The sequence below is a fragment of the Maniola jurtina genome, chromosome 2 (assembly GCF_905333055.1).
Source record: "Maniola jurtina chromosome 2, ilManJurt1.1, whole genome shotgun sequence".
NCBI classification, from domain to species: Eukaryota; Metazoa; Arthropoda; class Insecta; order Lepidoptera; family Nymphalidae; genus Maniola; species Maniola jurtina.
The window spans coordinates 6,523,264-6,549,605 of NC_060030.1; the positions used below are offsets into that span (position 1 = coordinate 6,523,264).

The window sequence follows — 26,342 nt, forward strand, 5'->3', positions numbered from 1 at the left end:
GATGACCACGTGCAAATGATAGTAATTATCCTATTGTTTCAGGTGTTATGCTAGAGTGTACAATGTATACAACCAAAATCTAAATATAAAATACCGTACTAATGCTGTAAAAGACAATAAACTAATGCTATTATGCAAATGCAAAAAAAGAAATCATAATGGAATACAAGAAACCGCGCTAATGCCATAAAAGGACGATGAATCATCAAAATTTTATTTAGCGGCTAGGACAAATAGCAAGGGTATTGGCATATAGCATTGTCAGCCGGTAATAACTGTAAAACTATAAGCCTTTAAGAATATTTAATTCTGAAAAGTTATAATTCTAGTCAATAACTAATTATACAAAATTCAACTTTCTGTTTATTTAAAAAACATGGTTTTCCTTATCACAAACAGTATAATGAAACCTTGAGTATTGAGTTTTACAAATTTATAAAAGCTTTTGAAATAAATGTGAAACCCATGTAAAATTTAAACAGTTAAAAATTTAATTTTTAGAAATTATTAAAAATATAGACCAATGCCACTGCTCTGATAGGCACTAATCTATTCTCTACCGAAATCGCGTTTTACAATCTTTTCAAATTTTGAAAATTAAATTGTTCCCTTTCAATGAAAGGGAACAATAGATACCAATGCAGCTATTTGCTCGAGGCAATACTTATTTATTAACTAGCTGATGCCCGCAGCTTCGCCCGCGTGGATTTAGGTTTCTAAAAATCCCGTGGGAACTTTTGATTTTCCAGGACAAAAGTAGCCTATCCGTAATAGCACGTCCCCGGGATGCAACGCATTTCTGTACCACGTAAAAACATCTAAACGGATGATCCTTTAAAAATCCCGAGGGATCACCAGGATTTAGGAATGCAATTCCTTACAGCATCATATAAACACAATTTAAAAACATACAAAAAGTTTTTATCTATCTTTAAGAAAAAATAGCGAGTATTAAAAATACCTAGTATTGAGAAGTGATAGTCGCACTACAATTTCAGGTAAATCGTAAATAATCCGATAGCAATTGCTAAGCAAACAAGCGTTACGTCCGTTCTCGGAGAGGCCTCGGCCGGTACTGATTTCCTAGTTCAATTTACTATTGCTCGTTGCACGGTTTTGTAGTGCGTTTCAAGATTATTTTTTGGAAAAAAATATTAATTAAATTTAGGTTTTTTTTTTCTGTATATATTGCCAAATGCCAATATGTTCTTCTTTAATGAGTACTTAGTTTTATTTATAAATGAAGATAAATAACCCACCTAAATGACAGTTTTATGTGTCTGTAGTTTTATGAAATTATGACTTTTTTGTTTGAATTTTTATAATGTAAAAAATGCCAAACGAAAGATTTGGTTCTGTCATCTTATTAGTTCAGGACCTTTTCTTTGGTAAATATATTTCTTTGTGAGAATCGACCAAGTAACTTTTGATGTAGTGAACGTCAAAGATGACACGAAATCCAAAATTCAGTAATAGTCTTTTGGTATTTTTGGCAATAAAAGATAAACTATGAATAAATTGCAAAATGTTTTCTGTCAATTTGATAAAACAGGAAATATTCTACAAAATAGTATATAAATGCTTTTCATAAATGCAGTGTTTAATAAAATATAGGGGGGCAAAATAGCTTAAAAATAGCTCATACCGGTTCAACACTCTTAAGTATTCCCGCTCGAAAATTATGTGTCCAATAATAATTTTTTGTTTAACATTGATTGATATGAGGTAAAAGGTTAGTAATAGGACCATAATAGGTATTGTGCTAAACTACTGTCAGATTAAGAATCGCTAGAGTGTTTTATTATATTCTCCAATCCTCCATGAATGACCTAGTTGCTCATTGCTGACAAAGAGACCTGCAGGAGGTGCAAGAGCTTACGTTGCCGACCTCTTTTGCCATCGTCAGAATTTCTCCGATAGGATCAACCGAGTCTGTCACGAGTAGTTTCAGTATTGAACAAGATGAAGTTTAAAACTAAAACTCGACAAGTACTTAGGAACGATCAGCGACTATGAAGTTTGGATATTGTGGATAACAGGTAACAAAGGTGTATAAAATTACTCCTTACTTTCGTTTTAGTATAAAGTGTAATATTTTTATATTTTCTTCGTGATAATATTAGAAATTCCGGCATCCATTGCTAGATACTGAGTATCGGGTACAACCCCCTGTCAGACCCCTTAAACTTTTATAAATAATTGTAACTATACTTACATTATAGTATAAAAGCTAATATAAATATAAATTTTATTTATATGTATCACTATAAGAACATATTTTCTTAGAAGCCAGACAATTTCAATAGTTTTAATCAAGCATATTATTTCAATGTTCAAGGCGGTAGAAAAGGAATCTAGACAGTATCTAGACGTAAATGTAAGGTAATCAAACTTTTGATTTACTACCTATTCACTAATTTCTAACATAAATTATTATTTCTAACATAATTTTGTTTCCTTGCTTATCTTATTACTTACCTGCCTATTTATCTAACTGTAGCGTCCCATTATAAGAACATTAGCTAAGGTTTTATAACTATCATTAGAATGCACTTGAAGTGAAAACAAATTTGTCGTTTAATACAATACTAGCTGATGCCCGCGACTTCGTTCGCGTGGTGTAGGTTTTTTAAAATTCCCGTGGGAACTCTTTGATTTTCCGGGATAAAAAGTAGCCTATGTGCTAATCTAGGGTATAATCTATCTTCATTCTAAATTTCAGCCCATTCCGTCCAGTAGTTTTTGCATGAAGGAGTAACAAACATACACACACACACACACACACACACACACACACACACACACACACACACACACACACACACACACACACACACACACACATACAAACTTTCTCCTTTATAATATTAGTGTGATTAGAAATATAAAATTAATACCAATGTTAATAAAACTAATTGAAGGCATAAAGTTACTGTACTAAGATTTGGAGAAACTAATATTTTATCCCCACGTGGTCAAACGTCCGCCTCCTAGTCGGGGGGATTCGATGCCGGACCTCTAACTTTTTGGATTTAGTGCGCAATCAGTACTTAATAGTTCCGTTAGAGACTCAAGGACATTGTAAGTAGCAACTAACCAGCCTATAAATTGCGACCACACTGGCATCAACGGTCGACGGACTTGAGACCGAGGCATCCACTTATTTGCACTAATCGGGTCAGTGGGCTCAGGTTACAATTACGCTTTCATCGACAGTCAACTGCCAGGAATATAAATATTTCAGTGATTGCGTACAACAAAATGAATGTGTTGAAAAATAATAATTTTAAGGTAGGCTGCTCGGGTTGCGAAGCTGAAGTGTACATGTACATGTACAGTCGCCTCAGAATTCGAGTAACAATTCCGTGAAACTATTGCATCAAAAACCTGTCGCACTTATATAATAGAATAGAATAGATATAAGATAGAGAATAGATAGAACTTTTTCTATTATTACGCCACACACGCCTAACGCATGTGCATAACCGTGCCACGCGAATATGAACATTAAGGGTACTAAACGACTTACGACCGTTGACTGTCCGAACTATGTACATTACATAGTTCGAAAAACCGATAGACTTTGCGTTACGTGCTAGAATGGCGACCTCATACTAGAAAGAGCAGCGTTGGAAGACTTCCCACTAGATGAGCATACGACATCAAGCGAGTCGCAGTGAGCTGCTGGGTTCAGGCAAAACCGTCCTGGCGCTTGGAAGTCCCTAATACAAGAGACCTAATATGTCCAGCAGTGTACGTGTATCGGTGGATAATGATAAAGCCTCAAAGCCTCAATAGCTCAACGGTTATAGGAGCAGACTGAAATCCGAAAGGTCGACGGTTCAAACCCCACCCGTTGCACTATTGTCGAACCCACTCCTAGCACAAGCTTTACGCTTAGTTGGAGAGGAAAGGGGAATGTTAGTCATAATTCAAATGGCTAATATTCTTTAAAAAAGAATGATGACGATGATGATGAGGTGACTCTATTTAAGCTACGTAGTAAAATTTTATAATATTAGAGAAGTACGCAAATAGGTAACTACGAGTATGGGTGGTTGACGACTTTTAAAACGTCTCCCCATTAACCTTACTAAACGAAAGTAAACTTTTGAAAACATCACTGCTGCAGGCGGAGCGAATAATCACCTCGGGCCTCGTAAGAAAATGGATTCTTAATATTACCACTGGTTCCAAGACAAGATTCAATACCCGGTTGAGTTATATACAGACTCTTATTGTTACTTTACCACTATAAATGTCTATCAAGCGACTAAGCATGCAATTCCTAGTAGGTACTATGGTGGTTTTAAACTTAATTTTGAAAAAAAAAATCCTATCTGTTGCTGTTTCTTTTGTCTTTATAGTTCTACTTTCATATTATGACATGGACCACAATTGTTTATAGAAACAATTGTGGTCCATGTCATAATATGAAAGTAGAACTATAAAGACAAAAGAAACAGCAACAGATAGGATTTTTTTTTATAGAATTGTTATAGAACAAACAGTAGGTATAGCGTCGTGTAACAGTATAGAGTGGCTACTGTGATTCACCTTTACTCTTCGAGGTTACAAGTTTGAGAGGCATCTGGCAAGGTCCAACACTTGAGATGCAGGGACGCCAGATGTCGTCCGAGCCGGCTCTTTATCAGTTAACGAGATAAGAGTGCACTGGTTTAGGCCGTTTTAAGTTACGTCGGTCCCGTAAGGGACTGGACAAACATAAAGCGACGCATTTCGGCAGTACACGTTCTAAAAGCTGGTTTCATTCGTAATACGTGGTTACTCTATCAAGTAGCAGTCATAGTTGTTAAGATGTCGGCCTCCTATTCATGGGTCCATGCAGGGTTCGATTCTGGGTACGCAACTCTTTCGGAGTTGTATACATGGTTTTAAACAAATAAATATTACTTGCTTTAACGGCGATGGAAAATGTCGTAAGGAAATCTGTATGCCTGAGAGTTCTCTACAATGTTCTCAACGGTGTGTGAAGTCTGCGAATCCGCACTTGGCCAACGTGTTAGACTATGGCCAAATTCTTCTCATTCCGAGAGGAGACCAGTACTCAGCAGTAAGCTGGTGCTATGAAGTATGACACGATAAATTGCGGATGGCTTAATTTCTAGGAGCCGTGGTGCCTGTGGGACTCGTTGTCTTTGAGCGTCGCATCGCGTTGTATCTTTCCAAGCTTTACTAGGTCTTTGGATGCGCTTTGGAGATAATGGTATAATCGATGTATTTGTATAGCTATGTTTATTTACGAGTGTGGGTTTCGGTGTTAGTGAGGTGGTTTGTTGGATCATAGATCCCTTTTATGTATGTTCGATAAGGCTAAATAAGTGTTTTTAGGATCAATCAATAACTTTTAATAGATACGAATTAAGATAAGTTAATGTAGGTACATCATGAATTCATGAATAAACCAGTGGTTCGGCCCCATCTAAGACCTCGTGAGTGTGTGAATCATGTCCTATGTGTTCGGATCTAAAGGCAGAAAGTTTGTCAGGGGAAAAATCTGGCATTATAGGTACCCAAGAGGTACCCTCACTCACTTGCCGCGCGAAGCGAAAAAGTGTACTATTTTTATTTGATTTGATCCATGAGTAATTTTAGAGAACAATGAATTATAATAACCCAGCAATAATTTCAGACAGGCAGGGATTATTTGAACCGGCAGAAGTTAGCTGAACAAACTTTATTAAGTACTTTGTTTAGGAAGATCAGTCGTGGTGTGGGGTATGTAGGTTCTACGACCGTACAGCCAGCTCGTCTGCAAATATTAAGTACGTCGTCCCACTGTATATATCTATTTATTCAAACTGTGGTAAAACAAAGAAACGATAACGTCACCGAAGAAATGGATACGCGCCTTAATATACGAGCTGTCTCTTTACAAAGATTCCACGTGTCCGTACGTATACTTACATATAAATTAGGCTGGGACACCAGTTGTTTGAACAACAGTTATAAGCACATGCACAGCAAATATTGCCACAGCGGTGATAGAGCGCATACGACACCCTATTTGAAGTTTGAACTAAGTGTTCTCTAATTACGGAACGTGCTTTTCTTTATTTTAACTATGTGGTAGGCCACAACTTCGTTCGCACAGTTTAATTTAGGCTTTTAGGACAAAATAATTCCTTAAAAGCTGGCATTGCCATACCTAAAAAGTTGGCAGTACCTATGGTGTTACTTATTTGTTGCAAATAGTCATGAGCGGCAGTAATCATTTAATAAGTAGGTATATCAGATGATTCAGCAGCTTGCTGGCGCGCTAAAAAAGAACCAAAGATAACGTCTAATGCAAGGTTTCACTACAATGTAGTAATTAACTTGAAATATTGAAGACGCGCCATACTCGTGTGTGACCAAAGCGAATTTTCACGAGAGCGGGATATCGCGCATAATTTTTCATTAGATTTATCCTCGGCCAACGAAAAAGATGTTATTTATTAGTTTCATGTTTCATCACGTGCTGCATTGATCGTTAAATAGGGCATCGTTCGCACAAAAAGTAAATTCAGTTAAGGAGTCCATGTACCTACATATTGTTAACTAGTGTTTTGCTCGGTGCGCGAGCTGCTAAAGCAGCTCGCGTGACGTGGTTGGGTTAACTTTATTATACTGAACCAAATTTATTTATTAAGATATTCACCACGAAAACCCATAAAACGACACCCATATCAATTTTTTTCTTAAAAAGTGCATGTCCGCCATCTTGGATTTCAAAATAAATGTCGTTATCAAAATCAGCGCCCTGGAAAACTCTGAAAACGACATCCATATCATTTTTTGTAAAAATGGGGTGGTTGAGGTTAATAAAGTAGGGTGCGTGGGTGCGCGGACCACTAAAGTGGTCCGCGAGCATGCAGAGTTTGTTCCACCGAGTAGACCTTCGGACCCTGATCATCTTTTGCCAAGAAACCACTCTTCCATCTTTTATATTCTACGAGATATACATCGACGAAATTTATACGGCGGCCATCTTGTTTTTCCAAAATTTTCCACTTTTTCTATTAATCATTTACTACATTCTTCAAAGATTGCGAGTTTCAACGAAATCGGTTGGAAAACAAAAGAGTTATAAAAATCATATAGGCCGCCATCTTGTTTTTCTGAAATGTCATAATTTTCCCCTACTCATATCGCGCATCCGAACATATCTTCCATACATCAATGTATCGTTTTCCGTCTCTTTCTAGGAGAATGAGACATTCATAATCGCCATACAAAATGTATGGAAAAATAAATTCCGCCATTTTGAATTTTTTTTCTATTCATCGAGTAGACCTTCGGATCCTGATCATCTCTTGCCAAGAAACCTCACTTCCATCTTTTATACCCTCCGAGCTTGACACCAGCGAAATTTGTATGGCGGCCATCTTTTTTTCGCCATTTCGAATTTTTTTTCAGCTTTTTGGCAATTGGATGACGTCATGAATGACATTTGCTCGAGCACCCCCCACCTATCTGCAATACCTTAAGCGGGCCCTTCACCCGTCTCAGATATCCTCAATCATCAGCTCTCTCCATAATTTTGGCTTACTAACTTTTTGTTTTCTATACGACACCATCAGTGAAAAAAAAATTTTTCATACAAAATTTTACAGGAGTTTCTTAGTTGAAATTCTCGAAAATCTCCCCAAAAGTGGCAACACCGGTTGCATATCTCCATACTGCCAGCCGAGATACACAATCGATTCATACATATTGACTTTCCAAAATGTTGCCAACTGCCTCAAAAACGTGATCAAAATTTCGAAAAATTCAAAAAATTACAAAATGGCCGCCAACTCGTTTTGCAAAAATAAATTACATCGTTGTACAACTTTTCCAATAACTACAGGATATGCCGCTCCCGATGACGTTTCAATCTCTCCTCTCGCTCGCACCCACGCGAAACGATCGCCCCTGAAAAAAGACCACGTCGAAAATCAATTTTTCTTTGATAAATTCCAGTGTTGCCAGTCTTCGGCGACAAAAATACCCAAATGTCATTTGTACGAGCAAAACACATAATCGCTCATACTCAGATTTTTCAAAAAGCCCATATTTCGATTTTTTACAATTTCCCGAAAATCTTGAAATTTCCCCAAAAAATGGGGTAATTTTTTTCCTCCAATCTATACCTCGAGCCTATACGTACAATCGCTTCATAGAAGCCGAATCGCTCCGATGTTGCCAACTTTGAGATATTCAACTTTTAAAATTGCGTTTTTTCGTACCTCTAACATAACGGCCGCCACGACAGCCGCCATCTTGAATTTTTGAAAACCACTCCCGTTTTGTCAAAATACAGGATAATCGTGGGCGAAACAAGAAAAAATAATTATCATCAATTACCCAGTTTCGGATCTGTGGCGCCGCGGTTCGGGGTCGAAAAATCAAAATTTTTAAAACGCTACGGCTCGGCCGCCATCTTGTTTTTCCAATTTTTTCTACTTTTTCTGTTAACCGTTTACTACATTCTTTAATAGTTGCGAGTTTGAACGGAGTCCCTTAAAAAACAAAGGAGCTGCAAAAATCACGTCGGCCGCCATCTTGTTTTTCCGAAATGTCATAATTTTTCCCCAGTCGACTCCCCCATCCGAACACAACTCCCCTACATCATTATATCATTTGCCGTCTCTTTCTAGGAGAACAATTATGTCAATGAGTCAGTCAGTGGTAATCGAGCTATATATAGTATAACTAGTTTTTGCTCGGTGCGCGAGCTGCTAAAGCAGCTCACGTGACGTGGTAAGGTTAACTTTATTATATGAAACCAAATTGATTTATTAAGATACATAATTCACCCCGAAAAACCCCATAAAATGACAGGCATTTCTATTTTTTGTAGAAAATGTAAGTCCGCCATCTTGGATTTGAAAATAAATGTCATCATCAAAATCAGCACCCTGAAAAACCCTGAAAACGATATCCATATTATTTTTTTGTAAATTAGGATAATAATTTAGTAGGGTGCGTGGGTGCGCGGACCACTAAAGTGGTCCGCGAGCATGCAGAGTTTGTTCCACCGAGTAGACCTTCGGACCCTGATCATCTTTTGCCACGAAACCACACTTCCATCTTTTATAGCCTCCGAGATAGACACCGACGAAATTTGTACGGCGGCCATCTTGTTTTTCCAAAATTTTTCACTTTTTCTATTAATCGTTTACTACATTCTTCAAAGATTGCGAGTTTCAACGAAATCGGTTGGAAAACAAAAGAGTTGCAAAAATCATATAGGCCGCCATCTTGTTTTTCTGAAATGTCATAATTTTCCCCTACTCGCCTCCCCCATCCAAACACATCTCCCATACATCAATGTATCGTTTTCTGTCTCTTTCTAAGAGAATGAGGCATTCAATATTCGCCATATAAAATGTATGGAAAAAAAAGTTCCGCCATTTTGGATTTTTTTTCTATTCATCGAGTAGACCTTCGGATTCTGATCATCTCTTGCCAAGAAACCTCACTTCCATCTTTTATACCTTCCGAGCTGGACACCAGCGAAATTTGTATGGCGGCCATCTTTTCTTCGCCATTTTGAATTTTTTTTCAGCTTTTTGGCAATTGGATGACGTCATGAATGACATTTGCTCGAGCACCCCCCGCCTATCTTCAATACCTTAAGCGGGCCCTCCACCCGTCTCCGAAATCCTCAATCATCAGCTCTCTCCATAATTTTGGCTTACTAAGTTTTTGTTTTCTATACGACACAATCAGTGAAAAAAAAAATTTTCATACAAAATTTTACAGGAGTTTCTTAGTTGAAAATCTCGAAAATCTCCCCAAAAGTGGCAACACCGGTTGCATATCTCCATACTGCCAGCCTAGATACACAATCGATTCATACAAATTGACTTTCCAAAATGTTGCCAACTGCCTCAAAAACGTGATCAAAATTTCGAAAAGTTAAAAAAAATACAAAATGGCCGCCAACTTGTTTCACAGAAAGATTTTACACGGTTTCATATTTTTCCTATTAACTACAGGATATACCGCTCCCGATGACGTTTCAATCTTTCCTCTCGCTCGCACCCACGCGAAAGGGGATACCGTGAAAAAGACCGTGTCGAAAATCACTTTTACTTTGATAAATTCCAGTGTTGCCAATCTCCGGTGACAAAAATACCCAAATGTCATTTGTACGAGCAAAACACGTTATCACTCATACTCGGATTTTGCTAAAAGTGCGTATTTCGATTTTTTACAATTTCCCGAAAATCTTGAAATTTCCCTGAAATGGGGTAATTTTTTTTACTCCAATCTACACCTCGAGCCTGTACGTACAATCGCTTGATAAAAGCCGAATCGCTCCGATGTTGCCAACTTTGAGATATTTAACTTTGAAAATTGCGATTTTTCGTACCTCTAACTTAATGGCCGCCACGACAGCCGCCATCTTGAATTTTTAAAAACTACTCCCGTTCTGTCAAAATACAGGATAATCGTGGGCGAAACCAAAAAAAATAATTATCCTCGATTACCCCGTTTCGGATCTGTGGCGCCGCGGTTCGGGGTCGAAAAATCAAAAATTTTGAAACGCTACGACTCGGCCGCCATCTTGTTTTTCCAATTTTTTCTACATTTTCTGTTAACCGTTTACTACATTCTTTAATAATTGCGAGTTTGAACAGAGTCCCTTAAAAAACAAAGGAGCTGCAAAAATGACGACGGCCGCCATCTTGTTTTTCCGAAATGTTTCCCGAAACCAAACACAACTCCCCTACATCATTATATCATTTTCCGTCTCTTTCTAGGAGAACAATTATGTCAATGAGTGAGTGAGTGGTAATCGAGCTATATATAGTATAACTAGCTTTTGCTCGGTGCGCGAGCTGCTAAAGCAGCTCGCGTGACGTGGTTGGGTTGACAAGTATTAAAACGATAGTATTTATTAAGATACAAAATTAACTGCGAAAACACAATAAAACGACACCCATATCGATTTTTTCTTAAAAAATGCATGTCCGCCATCTTGGATTTCAAAATAAATGTCGTTATCAAAATGAGCAACCTGGAAAACTCTGAAAACGACATCCATATCATTTTTTGTAAAAACGGGGTAGTTGAGGTTAATAAAGTAGGGTGCGTGGGTGCGCGGACCACTAAAGTGGTCCGCGAGCATGCAGAGTTTGTTCCACCGAGTAGACCTTCGACCCTGATCATCTTTTGCCAAGAAACCACTTTTCCATCTTTTATATTCTCCGAGATAGACACCGACGAAATTTGTACGGCGGCCATCTTGTTTTTCCAAAATTTTCCACTTTTTCTATTAATCGTTTACTACATTCTTTAAAGATTGCGAGTTTCAACGAAATCGGTTGGAAAACAAAAGAGTTGCAAAAATCATATAGGCCGCCATCTTGTTTTTCTGAAATGTCGTAATTTTTCCCTACTCATATCGCGCACCAAAACATATCTCCCCTACATTATCGTATCGTTATCCGTCTCTTTCTAGGAGAATGAGGCATTCAATATTCGCCATACAAAATGTATGGAAAATTAAATTCCGCCATTTTGAATTTTTTTTCTATTCATCGAGTAAACCTTTGGATCCTGATCCTCTTTTGCCAAGAAACCGCACCTCCATCTTTTATACCCTCCGAGCTGGACGCCGGCGAAATTAGTATGGCGGCCATCTTTTTTTCGCCATTTTGAATTTTTTTTCAGCTTTTTGGCAATTGGATGACGTCATGAATGACATTTGCTCGAGCACCCCCCACCTATCTTCAATACCTTAAGCGGGCCCTCCACCCGTCTCCGAAACCCTCAATCATCAGCTCTCTCACTAATTTTGGCTTACTAAGTTTTTGTTCTCTATACGACACCATCAGTGAAAAAAAAAATTTTCATACAAAATTTTACAGGAGTTTCTTAGTTGAAAATCTCGAAAATCTCCCCAAAACTGGCAACACCGACTGCATATCTCTATACTGCCAGCCGAGATACACAATCGATTCATACATACTGACTTTCCAAAATGTTGCCAACTGCCTCAAAAACGTGGTCAAAATTTCGAAAAATTAAAAAAAATACAAAATGGCCGCCAACTCGTTTCACAGAAAGATTTTACACGGTTTCATAATTTTCCTATTAACTACAGGATATACCGCTCCCGATGACGTTTCAATCTTTCCTCTCGCTCGCACCCACGCGAAAGGGGATACCGTGAAAAAGACCGTGTCGAAAATCACTTTTACTTTGATAAATTCCAGTGTTGCCAGTTTCCGGTGACAAAAATACCCAAATGTCATTTGTACGAGCAAAACACGTAATCGCTCATACTCGGATTTTGCGAAAAGTCCGTATTTCGATTTTTTACAGTTTCCCGAAAATCTTGAAATTTCCCGAAAAATGGGGTAATTTTTTTCCTCCAATCTATACCTCGAGCCTATACGTACAATCGCTACATAAAAGCCGAATCGCTCCGATGTTGCCAACTTTCAGATATTTAACTTTTAAAATTGCGTTTTTTCGTACCTCTAACAAAACGGCCGCCACGACAGCCGCCATCTTGAATTTTTAAAAATCACTCCCGTTCTGTCAAAAAACAGGATAATCGTGGGTGAAATCAAAAAAAATAATTATCCTCGATTACCCCGTTTCGGATCTGTGGCGCCGCGGTTCGGGGTCGAAAAATCAAAATTTTGAAAACGCTACGGCTCGGCCGCCATTTTGTTTTTTCAATTTTTTCTACTTTTTTTATTAATTTTTAACCAATTTCTTGAAAGTTTGCAAAATTCGACGAAATCGGTTGGAAAACAACGGAGCTGCAAAAATCACCTCGGCCGCCATCTTGTTTTTCTGAAATGTCATAATTTTTCCCCAGAGGGTTCTTGAAACCGAACACAACTCCCTTACATCACTATATCATTTTCCGTCTCCTTCTAGGAGAACAATTATGTCAATGAGTGAGTGAGTGAGTGAGTGGTAATTGAGCTATATATAGTATAAAATATTGTGGTCAAGCCCTGCAAAAGAAAATTCAAGTGAATAAAAGAATTGGCACGTCATCACCCTAAGCCTTCATTTCACGTTTGCCCAACATATTCGGCGATTGCCGGCCAAAAGGGTGGAGAGAACGCTGTTCACGAATCGCACCGATATCCTACGAATATATTGTGATCGAAAAACCGATTATGTATGAAGGCGCAAGCCACAAGCGGAAAATATTCGCCAGGAGCCGCTGTACCTATACATATAATCGACGAACGTGTTGGCTAATGTATACAAGGGCCTTAAAAGTATTATATTATTATACCTCTGGCGGTATACGTTGTGTAGATTGGGTGTCACAAAAACCTTATTGTAAAGAAAAAATGTTGAAATACATTTTGTGTGGTAATGAGTTTTTGAAATTGAGGAAGATGGAATAGTACATTCTTTGATATTTCATATCTCGTCTAGTGACTTTTTAAAATTATTTTATCATTTTTTGAAAGGAGATTGTGTGATGATGGGTGCCCTCGACTTCGTTTGTATTGATTTAGTTTTTAAAAATCCACTGAGAACCCTTTCATTTTTCGGGATAAAATTTAAAAAGTAGCCTTTGTCACTCTCCAAGTCTTTAATTATAAGCATGCAAAAAAAACACGTCGATTCGTTGCCCCGTTGTGACGTGATTGAAGGACAAACTTACTTACTTTCGCATTTACAAATGGGTAGTGATTACATTCTGGCCAACCCCTAAAATTATATCCAGAAAAAATACAGAGGCACGGAAATTTTTGGCACCGAATTATTCCATAAATTTCTCGAGCGCCATTTGTTCTATTGAGCGGGCGGGCGTCCCGAAAAGGGGAATTTCTCGAAAAATACGCCAGAGGGATTGCTTGATTTTGTTAGAAATTCTTTCTTCTTTTTCCCTAGTGTGAGAGATTTTGTTTTGGTTATGTAAATTTTATGGATTCCGTAATACTTTCGATAATCATTCAGATGGGAGCACACCTACTTGTTTTGAATTTAGAAATCTGATTTGTAGAGAAAAAAAGAGTGAGAAAAGTGATATTTGATTTTCCTATGTTTTCCATTCCTTTATTCTTACGAGTAAATGTACGTACTGAAATCTCCAACATTCTCCCAATCCCTTTGCTTCCGTCTTCCCTTCTTGAAGTTTTGCTTACATATAGTATACAACTTGATAAATAATTAAATAAGTTTTAAGGAATTTACACATACCTATCCATATAGGTAAATAAATAAACTTGAATCACTGTCAGTGATTTAAAAAATGTAAATAACATGGTAATAATATGATAATGCATGTTATCGAAGTACTAGCACCCGTTTTTTCTTCATTTTTACCTGTTCTTTGTCTGTCAGTATATGACACGTGTTGAAACTTGGAACTTTCGAACGTTTTCGTTGTTGACAGGCAGGTAAAGACAGAGGATTTTTTATCCCAGAATATAAGTCCACTAGAAAACAGTTAGGTACCTATTCCGCACGAAAGAAGCCTCGAGCATAATAAATGCTCGAGATTAGAGTAGTTATAATGATATTCATCAGGTACATCGTGATCAGCCTATTGCCGGCCCAATGTAGATCAAGGAAATCCTCTCAGAATAAGAAAGGTTTAGACCACAGTCTGCCACGCTGGCACAGGCTCAATGCGGATTGGCAGACTTCACATACCTTTGAGAACATTAAGAACTTTCAGGCATGTAGGTTTCCTCACGTTAGTACCTAATAGGTACTATTATGCTAATTTCTATTTAAATTTTTATTTTTTATGTTGTTTAATTTATGTTTAGCAAAAATCGAGATAGGTATACTAAGTTTCGAATTATCTCAAAGGCTTAAATGAAAGTTACGTAATTGTGCTTTATATTATGTAGGTATAGCGTAAGAAGGTCACGGCCACTGAACGGTTAACTGGAAGGCCCTTGACTTTAAAAGAGATGATTTAATGCACATTAAACTTGTTACTTGAATACCGAAACGAATAAAGCTAATTTTTTTTAAATCCATTTTAAGATATTTATTTTTAATCCATCGAAGGTTCTCTACGAAAAATTGTTTCAATATCACTCAAAGAAGCAGCAATGTAGGACCAACTAATCTATACTAATAATTAAATTGGAGTGTCTGTCTGTAATTTCGAAATAACTACCGCATATTAAGGTCATATGGTTATTTGAACGATACTATAACTGAATCACACGTTTTTAAAATTTTTGTCTGTCTGTCTGTCTGTCTGTCTGTTTGAAAAGGCTAATCTTGGGAACGGCTGAACCGATTTTGACGGGATTTTCACAGACAAGTAGAGAATTGACCAGGGAGTAACATAGGCTACTTTTTTAACCGACTTTCAAAAAGGGAGTTGTGTTTTTCTACCTACGTACACCGAAATCTCCGAGATTTCTGAACCGATTTGCGTCATTTCTTTTTTAATCGATAGAGGAACTTTGCTACATTGTTTCATAAAAAATTTCGAGTCCAAATCCTCAATCCTGATGCTGCAGGGGATCTGACCAATCCACGCGGGCGAAGCTGCGGGCTTCAGCTAGTGTCTAATAAGCTCAGTGGCTATCATTCAGTGCTAGACAGTAGACACTGAGTTCTCGAATCACCCCGCTGATCAGGTGGCGGTGCGGTCTTGACTCGTGACGTCATAAGCGCCGCGAGTTGACGTACATAAAATCTCAGAATTTTATTCCAAATTCTGAGGTTCTATGTAGATTTACAACCTATACAACATAAATACATACGACGTAAGTACATAAAATATATATTTTTGAATAGTATTTGAGTATTTTTATGGTATCTGAACTATTGATGTACTAATTACTTATACATTTCCAAGCGTAAAGCACGTTTTATTTAAACAGTGTGTGAACAACATTGTAAAACGAAACCGTGAAGCTGTAACGTGACTGCGTTATTAAACCTCATTCGTGTTTTGAGTCTCCCTCGCTCGCCCGATGTTTATGCAATTGTTTAAAGTCAAACAGAGAGAAAAGTCCCGTTTTTATTTGACCTACAGGGCTAAATGTTACCTGCACTTGTCTTCTCACGATATTGAGTTATTTGAAACAGTCTGAATAGAAACAGAAATACATAAAACTATTTTTTTTATTTAAATAACCTTAGTAGTACTTCTGAATCGGCAAATGCATAGCTACCTTCCATGCACTGGTTCGGAATGCCTTTCCTACCGAGAAGAACCAGCAAGAAACTCGGTGGGTGGTTGCTCTTTTTAACGATTCGATTTGCCTAAAATGATAATATTATTTACCATTCCTACATCTAGTTACCATTTATAAAAGTAATAATTGCAGTCCCAAGCATTGCTGGAGCGAGAAGCGGGTCAAATCCACGCTCTTTTATCATTAACATAAATCTTCGATTATGTAATATGCTTTGTTCAAGAGCATACTTTTATTAATAGATATTTTTGTAAAGACAAGTCTAAAATTGATTGCGGAATTTTGTTACTTAAGTATATAAAATTAAGTACATTCATTGGCACAAAATACTTTCGGATAAAGGTTTTCGTATGCAGGTTCGTTTTAATGAGACAACTGTTGTTAACCACAGTGTTGAGAAATTTTTTATTGTAACAATAATATAATATGCAGATACATATATAGCACTTAGGTATATCTAAATTAAAATTGTTATTGGCGTGACATATAGACGATCAGCAAACAATACATAATTTATGTTTTCGTAAAACCTTTGTATTACTTCAGTTTTTTTTGGTAGCTAGCAGTAATCTCTATAGAATTTCTTTGATTTGCAATCGTAAGCACAGAAAGTTGACACAATTTTGACACTGTTTCAAGTCGGTAAAATATTTTTTGAAATTGCAAGCTACGAAACCTAGGAGCTTTGATTGTATGCCCCTCTATAAACGCTACATACTATGTCGACGGCGTATTTACAGGTGATCGCATACTAGGAGATGATTCACTTGAGCCCATCCTAGAGCCGCAGGAGCCGCAAGAACCGCTAGAGACCTAATGCGGATACACAAAAACTTAATACTGAATATGTAATCTGCAAGGTTCAACCACATCGGACGCATCGAAGAAAAGACAATAACAGAGGTGAGAGTCACACATTGCAGTTTTATGAAATTTGTGATAAAGTTAGTTTACAAAACGGGGACGGATATAATCTTTATTCCGGAATATTAAAAACTTCACAGGGTTTGAAATAAAATATCTACACGGATGAAGTCGCGGGTATCATCTAGCCGAGTTATATGTATAAGGAAGAGAAAAATAAGTAAACAGCTGCACTAAGCGTGAGGACTGAGCAGCTTTTCCTTGACAAGGTTCATTTCAGATAGACTGAAAATAAAATATCACTCTTGCGGCTCGCGGCTCTTGAGGCTTGCGTTCGTTTTTATTGAACTCCGTTTTGTAGGTAGCTCGGTAAAGAGAATTGTATACGTATAGAATTTAGCAGTGACGGAAGGATGGTACGCATTTGGTATTCGTAAAGCGCGCAGGCAACGGCAGGGCTTGTCGTTCGAAAGGTTCTCGGAATGTTTTCTATACGCCGCAATCGACAAACGAGCGTACAATTTCACCATTCCGCCATTTGTACTGTTGATATCGAATTTGGTATTTTATGAATCGTATTTTTGTCATTGTTTGTTTTCAATACAAATACAAGAAGGCCTGCAATAGCTTTATTACTGACTATTATTCATCAAGTTCTAGTAAAATAGTAAAAGATCTTACTTAATTTAAAAAATGTAAATACAATAGGAAGGCGTCTTCACTTACGTTCTATTTTAAGGCATAAACTATTTTTCACCTGGTTCAATTTTAGTTCAACAAGTAGAGACATAATTTACACCGTGTCATTTTTTAGGGTTCCGTACCCAAAGGTTGCCAACGGGACCCTATTACTAAGACTCCCCTATCCATCCGTCCGGCCGGCTGTCTGTCTGTCAGCGGGCTGTATCTCGTGAACTGAATGAGAGATGATATTTTGATTAATAATTGAAATATAATTGCCGCTATAACAACAAAAATAATAAAAATTTCAAAATGGCCACCATGAAAATTTAAAAAATTAAAAGAATGATTGTACAATGGAACTATTCGTGTGCGAGTCCGACTCGCGCCTGGCAGATTTTTTTACATGCAGGCAAACCTAATTACACCTCATTTGTCCACAACGCAAAAAAGATAAATCATAATAAAACGTCGACGACCGGTCACAATGCAGCTAGAAAATGTGTCAGGAGGTAGAAGGCCTTTTCAATATTTGCTACTTTGTAAGGACTGTAAGCTTTTATGGCATATCTAGGTATAGTATAGATTCTCGATTGAGTAAATTTTGAAAAAGGTAAATATAGGTATAAGTAGGTACCTACTAGGGTAAATAAATATGCAGTTAATTAATTATTACTAATAATTTTTGCAAGGAATATTCTAATTGTAATACATTTGTCGACTTTTTCTACTTCAATAGATTTATTTATGTTTCTAAAAATGACCCTGGAATTTCTCAAAATACTCAAAATTATTTTTCGAGGCCATAGTTGTAGAAAAAATCACTTCCCATCTGAGGCATTAAGCTAATAACGAAAACGAAATCACGAGCATTATCTAATACCTATTGAAATAAATAGATTGATATTATCGCAGACACCTCAGAAATCAGAATTTAGAATTATACTTACTACTTATAGAGTGTTTGGTAATTAGTATATAATGACGACACGTACCCATGGTACTTTGATCTGATAAATACAATGCTGAAGTATAGTGACGAAATAAAAGTATAAAAATTTTCGTCATTATACTTCAGCATTGTATTTATCAGATCAAAGTAGCATGGGTACGTGTCGTCATTATATACTTATTACCAAACACCCTGTATAAAGAAACATTCGCTGGCAAAAAATGACCTCATTTTATACTTTTTATCTAGAGAGCCGCCCAGATAAGTCAAACTAAATAGGCCATACATCAAACACCGCAGTCTGACTGTTCCAGCGTGGATCAAAATAGATCGCTTCGCAAAAGTAAGAAATGGTGCGTATCTGATAAACATTTATCATGCCAAGCTTATCATTATGCTCCATCTTAGATATGGTTAAAAGTTATAGCACATCACCTTTAGACTTAGGTATAAAAGATGACCAAGTCTACGACCACATGAGTAGGTTTCGACTCCGCTTGCGTGGATGTAGGTTTTTAAAAATCTTGCGGGAACACTTTTGAGGTATAAGTATAGCATATGTGGTAAGTCAGGGTATAAGCTGTCTCTATTACAAATTTCAACTAAATCGGTTCAGTTATTGTAGCTTGAAGAAGTAACATACGAACATCCAAACTGTAAGCCTCAATAGCTCAACGTTAAAGGAGATGACTGAAATCCGAAAGGCGGTTCAAACCCCATCCGTTGCTTGCACTATTATCGTACATACTCTTAGCCTTACACAAACTTTACGCTTAGTGGGAGGAGAAAGTGGAATATTAGAATATTAGTAGTATTATTATTAGGATTAAGTTTTGATGATTTATTTGCTTTTTCTTACAGAATAAAATAGAGAAACTGTTGACAAAAATTAATAGTTTTACAAAATGTCGAAGTTAGAGTCCTAAGCTAGAGCAATATAACAAGTAGGTATTATCTGAGCACATCACTCCTAAATAACTGTTAATGAAACAAATGAAAGTCTCCGAACTATATATTTTCTAAAATAACCTTGAAAGATCATAAAGAAACATATTCTATGTCTTAACAGCTTATTTATAACCAAATACGTCTTCCAGTTACAAAAAATCCGAGGAAAAGTGCGTTCAAATTATGCAAGTGATTATCAAACGCCTGAATGCTCGTATGTAATCATTATTATCATGTCACTGTAACATCCAACGATCTCTAGCAAAAACACTGTTAACATAACAACAGTTTAATATTGTTGAAACCAATTACACAAATTGACATTCACTTGACTTTGTTAACCTCGAAACAGAACAGTTTATTTCAAATGTTAAATAATAGCTAGCATGTTTATTTTGTGTTTAGTTGAAAAAATTAAACACGTCGCGTATAAAATAACTTTTCACCGAAAGTCGCCACTCAACATGTAGATTTCTCCAAAGTTTTCCTTTGCTGAAAATTCAAGAAAAATAAGGTCAATTTTATTTAAGGTTGACGTGATTAGAATACGCAATAATTTGCAGGACAATTTCAAATCACGTTATTCGTCATACAAAACTTCAAATATAGCTTGCTTGGTGGCATGCTTTTCCTGCATGTTTAGCAGTGGGAGAGCTGTTGACGATGTATATCGCATGTACCATACACATTTGTCAGTTTTGGCGAATTATAAGCAAATTAATCATTACAAAATGTTTGATAAGTGAGCGAAAAGTCTTAAGTATTTTATTAGTATTTTTTCTATAACACAATTGAAATTGTACAAGTTATCTCTCTCTGGTATTGATGAGTGTTAAATGTAGATAATATTTATCTCTTCGTTTTAAAATAACACTTAAGCACATCAATAAACTTCACGTGCATTCCCTTAGCCATATTACGGTTCTGAGTATGAGTCAACAGGATACGTTTGCGCGTAGGAACACTCATCCGACAGATTGCATCGACTTTAGTGCCTACTTAGTTATTTTGTAATTTCTCCCTATTTTGAAGCATCGAAGGATTCAATATTGACTTTAAGTACTTGATCGGCTCAATACCAGCTTTATACACATAAACGAGGCGTATTGATTCGCCATTCCGTTCGTTGATGCTTATCATTGACCCTAGGGTTATATCTCACCTGCCTCCTGTCTACTACATAGTAAGTACTTCTTCTTATAATGTTTCACGAGAGCCAAATGTACCTACTCGTACAATGAACTTTGCTTCTGAATATACGCTAATTTTTTTTTAATATTTACCTTTAATTTTTTTTGACGTCAGTTCTTAGCGGTTGCCATCACGCGAGTATTTATCAAAATGAGCATCAAAATATTACGTCATAAATATAAAATTGTATGAAGGCTAAACTCACGTGTTATCGAAGTAAGTATGCCCAACTATTTATTTAGTTTTGAACCCTTCCACGTTTCTTTTTCACGAACCTCTGCTCGCTACGCAGCACGTACTCAGTCCGATTCGTATGCGTTAATAGATCAGTCAGTCAGTCACCTTTTCCTTTTATATATTTAGATGAATATCACTCACGACAGTTTCATGTAAACTAGAACACAACGTGTATGGAAAGAAGCTTCTTTATGGAAAGAAGTCTCTTACTTATTTTTTTAGTCGCTAGCAGATAAGACATTGTGTCATAATATTGAATAGAATATATCACATGGATAATTAACTTTAGGTTTTATATGGTATCCGAGAGGAACGCGTATGGAATATGGAAGTGGACCTTGTTCCGAAGCCAAGAGCTACTTCCGATTGATTTTGCCAAAGCTCAGCTCACAGCTCGCCGCGCATATGTCGCAGTCGACGGATATCACGTTTTTGTTACTTCCTTTGTTCCTTTGCTGTTTTTGTATCTTTGTATTTTGATATTAAAAGTATCTGGTAGGGTTTCCAATGATATTTTCTGCATGGTTAACTTTTGGATTATAAACAGTGTGCACTGTGGAGTGAGTGTTTTTCTGCACAGTTTAGGTATGGTCTGGCTATAACATACCTACTTATTAAGCTTTGTGCCACTGAGACTACAATCAGTGGCGCCTTGGTGGTCGTGCGAGGTATCACAACGTTGAGGAATTGAACAGCTCAGTTACTTAAATTCTTCCAATACCCTAGTTCCTAAATCTCTATGATCAAATGGTCTGTCAATTTTTTGAAAACTCTATTTTAGCATAATTTTAATTTTTTTAAGTAAGCGCCATTTACTTTGTTTGCATAAACTTAAGTAAAGGCCAGCTCACAAACCTCCTTCCTCCGCCTGAGTAAGGGCATGTTGTTTTTGGAGATCCGTTATTTAATAATATTTTCGTGAAAAATGCACAAACAGGCAAGGTTTATCTCTTCAGGTAGGTATAAGCTACTGATAATATTTTATATGATAAAAGTATTATGGAGTTAATGATTAGCCCATATGTAATAAAGTGTAGTAAATGGGGCAGAGAATCTCCCTCCTAGTGTAAACAACCTTTGAAACATAGTTTACTTGTCTTAGGGGAAGATAAAGATAATATTCTACACATGACTACGTCTGGATGCCGGGTATTGAGATATAAGGTATAATAATAGAGCATACGAGGTCTATCTTATTTGGCTCTGGCGTCAAAAAAACGACCTCCTTGAAGTATACAAAGAATAATGGAATTAATATAATTTTTTTAAATTGTGTCACAATAATATAAAACTAGCTGTGTGAGATAGGCTGGCGCCTCGTCGTAATAATATATTCACTTAGGAAGTCCTCAGCTTCGCCTTGTCATACCAATATTATTCGGCCGGTAATTGTTTTATTTCTGACCTGGACAGTAATGTATTCATTATTATTAACTCTATTGGTAGTAAAAAAAAAAAAAAAAAAAAAAAAAAAAAAAAATTTATGTAAACTTAAAACTAACGTACCGAGGGTTCTAAACGGGCCCTGGTCTCAGAGTTACCACCTCTAGGCTCAAGTACCTCCTTGTTGGCGGCAGTCAGGACCGCTCCGAGCAAACAAATAAAGATCAATGACCGGCCTTACACGTTCGCCACCTGATCCTACTTTTATAGATAATGGTATCTAACACGTGGAAGGAATGCCTTCTTACCTTATAATATGTAGGTAATAATACCTTCCCTTTTCTTTCCTTGAACAATTTTACTTTTTATACCTTCCGAGGAATTTGGAAACTGTAGGTGAGCGTATTTATAGATTGGTCTGACCACATCATAAAAGCTTTGATATTAAATATCAGGATCCAGATGCCTTGAGCACTTTTTATTATGCGAACCATATGTTGCGAACTTAAGATACCTGAACGAGTGTAAGTATTGGTAGGTATAACTTTTAAGGATTAAGTTAATAGTGTGTCTAAACAAAATCAGGACTTTATGGGTTTGTAAGTCTGCCTTCAGAGCGATACAAATGATATTTTACATGTGTCCAACTTCAGTGCAACTGCAATTTATAACTGTTTTTTATTCAGACACATGATATGCAGAGAAAAGCAAGAGAAAATACAAGGGTTTTTTTTTTAATGTAGACATGTGCTTGACTGCAATCACACCAAAATATAGTAGGTCACGATGCAGCCTAAGATGGATGACTTCACACCTTCCGGTGCAGGTTTATTCACTCTTAATATAAAATGGCATATGACATTCATTATACACAGTTCTCTCCTAGATCTAAACGAATTTATTTCTGAGCAGAATATTTCATAACTATACCTACTTTTTCATACCATCTAAAACTTAGTATTCAAGGCTCGTTCCGGCGGGATGGCGGGCTATAACTGGCGGGGCAGACTTCGGGAGGCGCGCGGGAGCTGCTATCGACCGGTGACGTCGGTGCTCGCTGGCGGGACCAGAGCCGTCCCGTCGCTTTATTCACGTCAATCGCGCTCGCGCCGCGCTTATCAGAGTCCTCAGTATAAGGCACATCGCACACCTGCAGAATTAAAGTAATAAGTACTCCTTTTGACTGAATTTCGGTCTCGGCAACCATACTCTGTGAACTAGCCAACGAGGCAGGAGATATTAAGTGCTCAATTGTGTGCACCAACACAACTTCACTCTCTGTTTCCTCGGCGGAGCGGCAATACGACTTGCAGTCGAGTTGGAGTCGAGACGCAGGTGTATTTTTGATACCTAACAACTCAAACTCAAGTTTAATTTACGGACTTCTACTTTGGCTCGCCCGGAGCGCTGACACACGCCACGGATTCTTTGATTCTCCTGTGTGTTTTATTTTCATGAGGTAAACCAATTTTAACCATATACCAAAGTTGGTAACTTGGTTTACGAGTAACTCCGCTTCGTAGGTATGGGTCGACCATAGTTTTGTATGTAACCAGAGTACCTAATGTAAATCTGTCCAAATTGTATGGATAAGTCAAATCAGTGCATTTTCCTCTTCATACTTCACGACAGGTACTACCTACCTATAGAAAATTGAAAATAAGTTCGAAGGCTTATGAGCTCAAAGAAAACAGTATCTATTGTATAGTATATTTATTACAAGGAATAATTTGAAAACACTAACACAATAAATAATATTATGCTATATCCCTTCATGTTGTACATTTTCACCCAGTCACTGATTTTTTTTTTTTTTTCACTTTATTAATCTACAGTTCGCACTACAATGTAGTGCGAACTGTAGATTAATAAGATTTCTCTTTTGTATTCAAAGCTTTTGTCGCAACAAATAGTTCGCTCATATTCCTCGACCAGACTGTGCGTAGCTTTAATTAGTCGGTATCGACCCGTCCCGTCGCGCGCCGTTCACTGCGTCTGAAGCCACAGTTTTACGATCTATGTGTTCTGAAGTCTGAACATTGCACAACTCTCATAGGTCGCGCCCGCGCCTCATAGGCAGTTGTCCGACCGCCAAAAGATTAGCGAGAAACGAGTTGAACTAAAAAAAATTAACGAGTTAGCGAGCAACGAGAAGAGGTTATGTAGTTAGGATAATTTTGTCGCTGGGCTATGAGCGAGTATGAGCTGTAGCTTCCGAGCTACCTCGGTACCTTTCATACAAATCGGCTAAGCGGATGGGTTTTTGGGAACCCGTGGGATCTCTTTGATAAAAAAGAGGGGATAAAAAGTAGCCTATGTCTGTCCCCGGGATATAAACTAACCCTGTACCTTTCGTCAGAATCAGTTAAACAGTAGCAGACAGACACACTTTCGCATTTATTAACCGACTTCCAAAAAAGACAGATTCATAGCGTATTTGGAAATATTACTGAAGCGATTTGTCGGGCTGTTAAGTGTAATAAGGGATTTTATCCCATCTTGACCTAATCCGAACAAGATATGTGGCAAAATTATTTAACGGCAATGTATCTAGCATCTGGCTGCTGTAAAATTACATGCTTTTGATGCAATTTAAGATATAAGCAACTAATCATATACTGCGCCCCAGGCGTAAGGAGGTGGTTTTATGTTTTCTAGACTTGGCGGATAACTTAACTGCCACCGTCACAGTTTCCCTAATAAGCGTTCATTATCGTTACACGGTTTATATTATAGGTTGACGTAAACGCCATAATATTATTCTAGCTGTGCTTAAACGCAATGTGAGAGGTATGTATTGATTATAATATCACTCTCACGCAATACTAGGATCAATCCAGTGCAGCTGGGAGAATTGTTAGATAATTCATTTAAATGTGCATGGATAATATCAATAGATAGGCATTTTATGTTTTATCAATGAATGAACGATAGAAATAGGTAAGCGAAGGTAACAAAAGTTATTTTTATGTAGGTACTTCATCTAATAAATGTATGTAACCCACTTCATATACCTACTAGGTACGAGTATTTGATATTTCCCCGCCCGTAACCTTTATTTTTAAAAAAATTAAAAATATTGAGCAAACCAGCAGGCCTGACCTGATGTTAAGTGATTACCGCCGCCCATGAACATTTGCAGTAGGTACCAGAGAAACCGCCAATGCGTTGCCGACCTTTCAGGATTGCTGTCGTGAACACCTATTAGGTACTTTGCACTGTTGAACACCTAATTGCTGTAATTTCACAAAAGATCCATTTACTATACTTTCTATAGGATCTCTAAAACTAAAGCATTCGGTCTTCGAAATTCGGATTTTCTTACAATAGGTACCTACGTCGCTAATAAAGTTTTGTACACGCAAAAGTTTCAACTCGTTTCGTAGCTTTCGTGTAAACAGTAATTAGCGGTCAATTTACAATTTAAACGTGCCGTTAAAATGCCAGTAAACTCATGATGTCCTGTACCTAGTTCTCATGAGCTGCATGCCGGACTGTCATCGGGTGGTAAAGTTTATTTATTTGTTGGCTAGCGGATATAATTACACCTCTCACGAAACCACTAACTGGCCGAGCGACTCGTTCAACTGGTCTGCGTTAATAATAATAATCTGATTAACCAGAACCCTACTTAGGTGATCTGGATCACATTATTTGATCCTATGTAGAGTCATAGTTTAGATACTTTATATAGTCGGTCGACGCAGATGTCTAGACCAGGGGTCGGTCGGTAATTTCCGAATACTTTTGAATTTTTTTATCGAGGTCCAGAAAAAATTTTCTAAAGTACCTACTGCTTATTTTTTCACTTTGCCACATTTAGGTTATTCTATAAATCACAATTGGTAAGATTAAAGTGAAAATTTGACCAGCCTACAACACTCTTGAGCCAGTTTTTCATAGTTTGTTTCACAAGAGGAACTAGCAAATGCGAAAGTTAT

General features: G+C 37.2%; 1 long non-coding RNA gene across 1 annotated transcript; it reads right to left on the reverse strand.

The window, feature by feature from the left end:
• Positions 1–2,194: 2,194 nt before the first annotated feature.
• On the reverse strand, positions 2,195–26,342 carry LOC123871657. The gene is made up of 3 exons (XR_006797314.1): positions 26,279–26,342; positions 19,634–19,643; positions 2,195–2,205 (listed from the first exon to the last, which is right to left on the reverse strand). It is a non-coding gene; the product is annotated as an uncharacterized LOC123871657 (long non-coding RNA).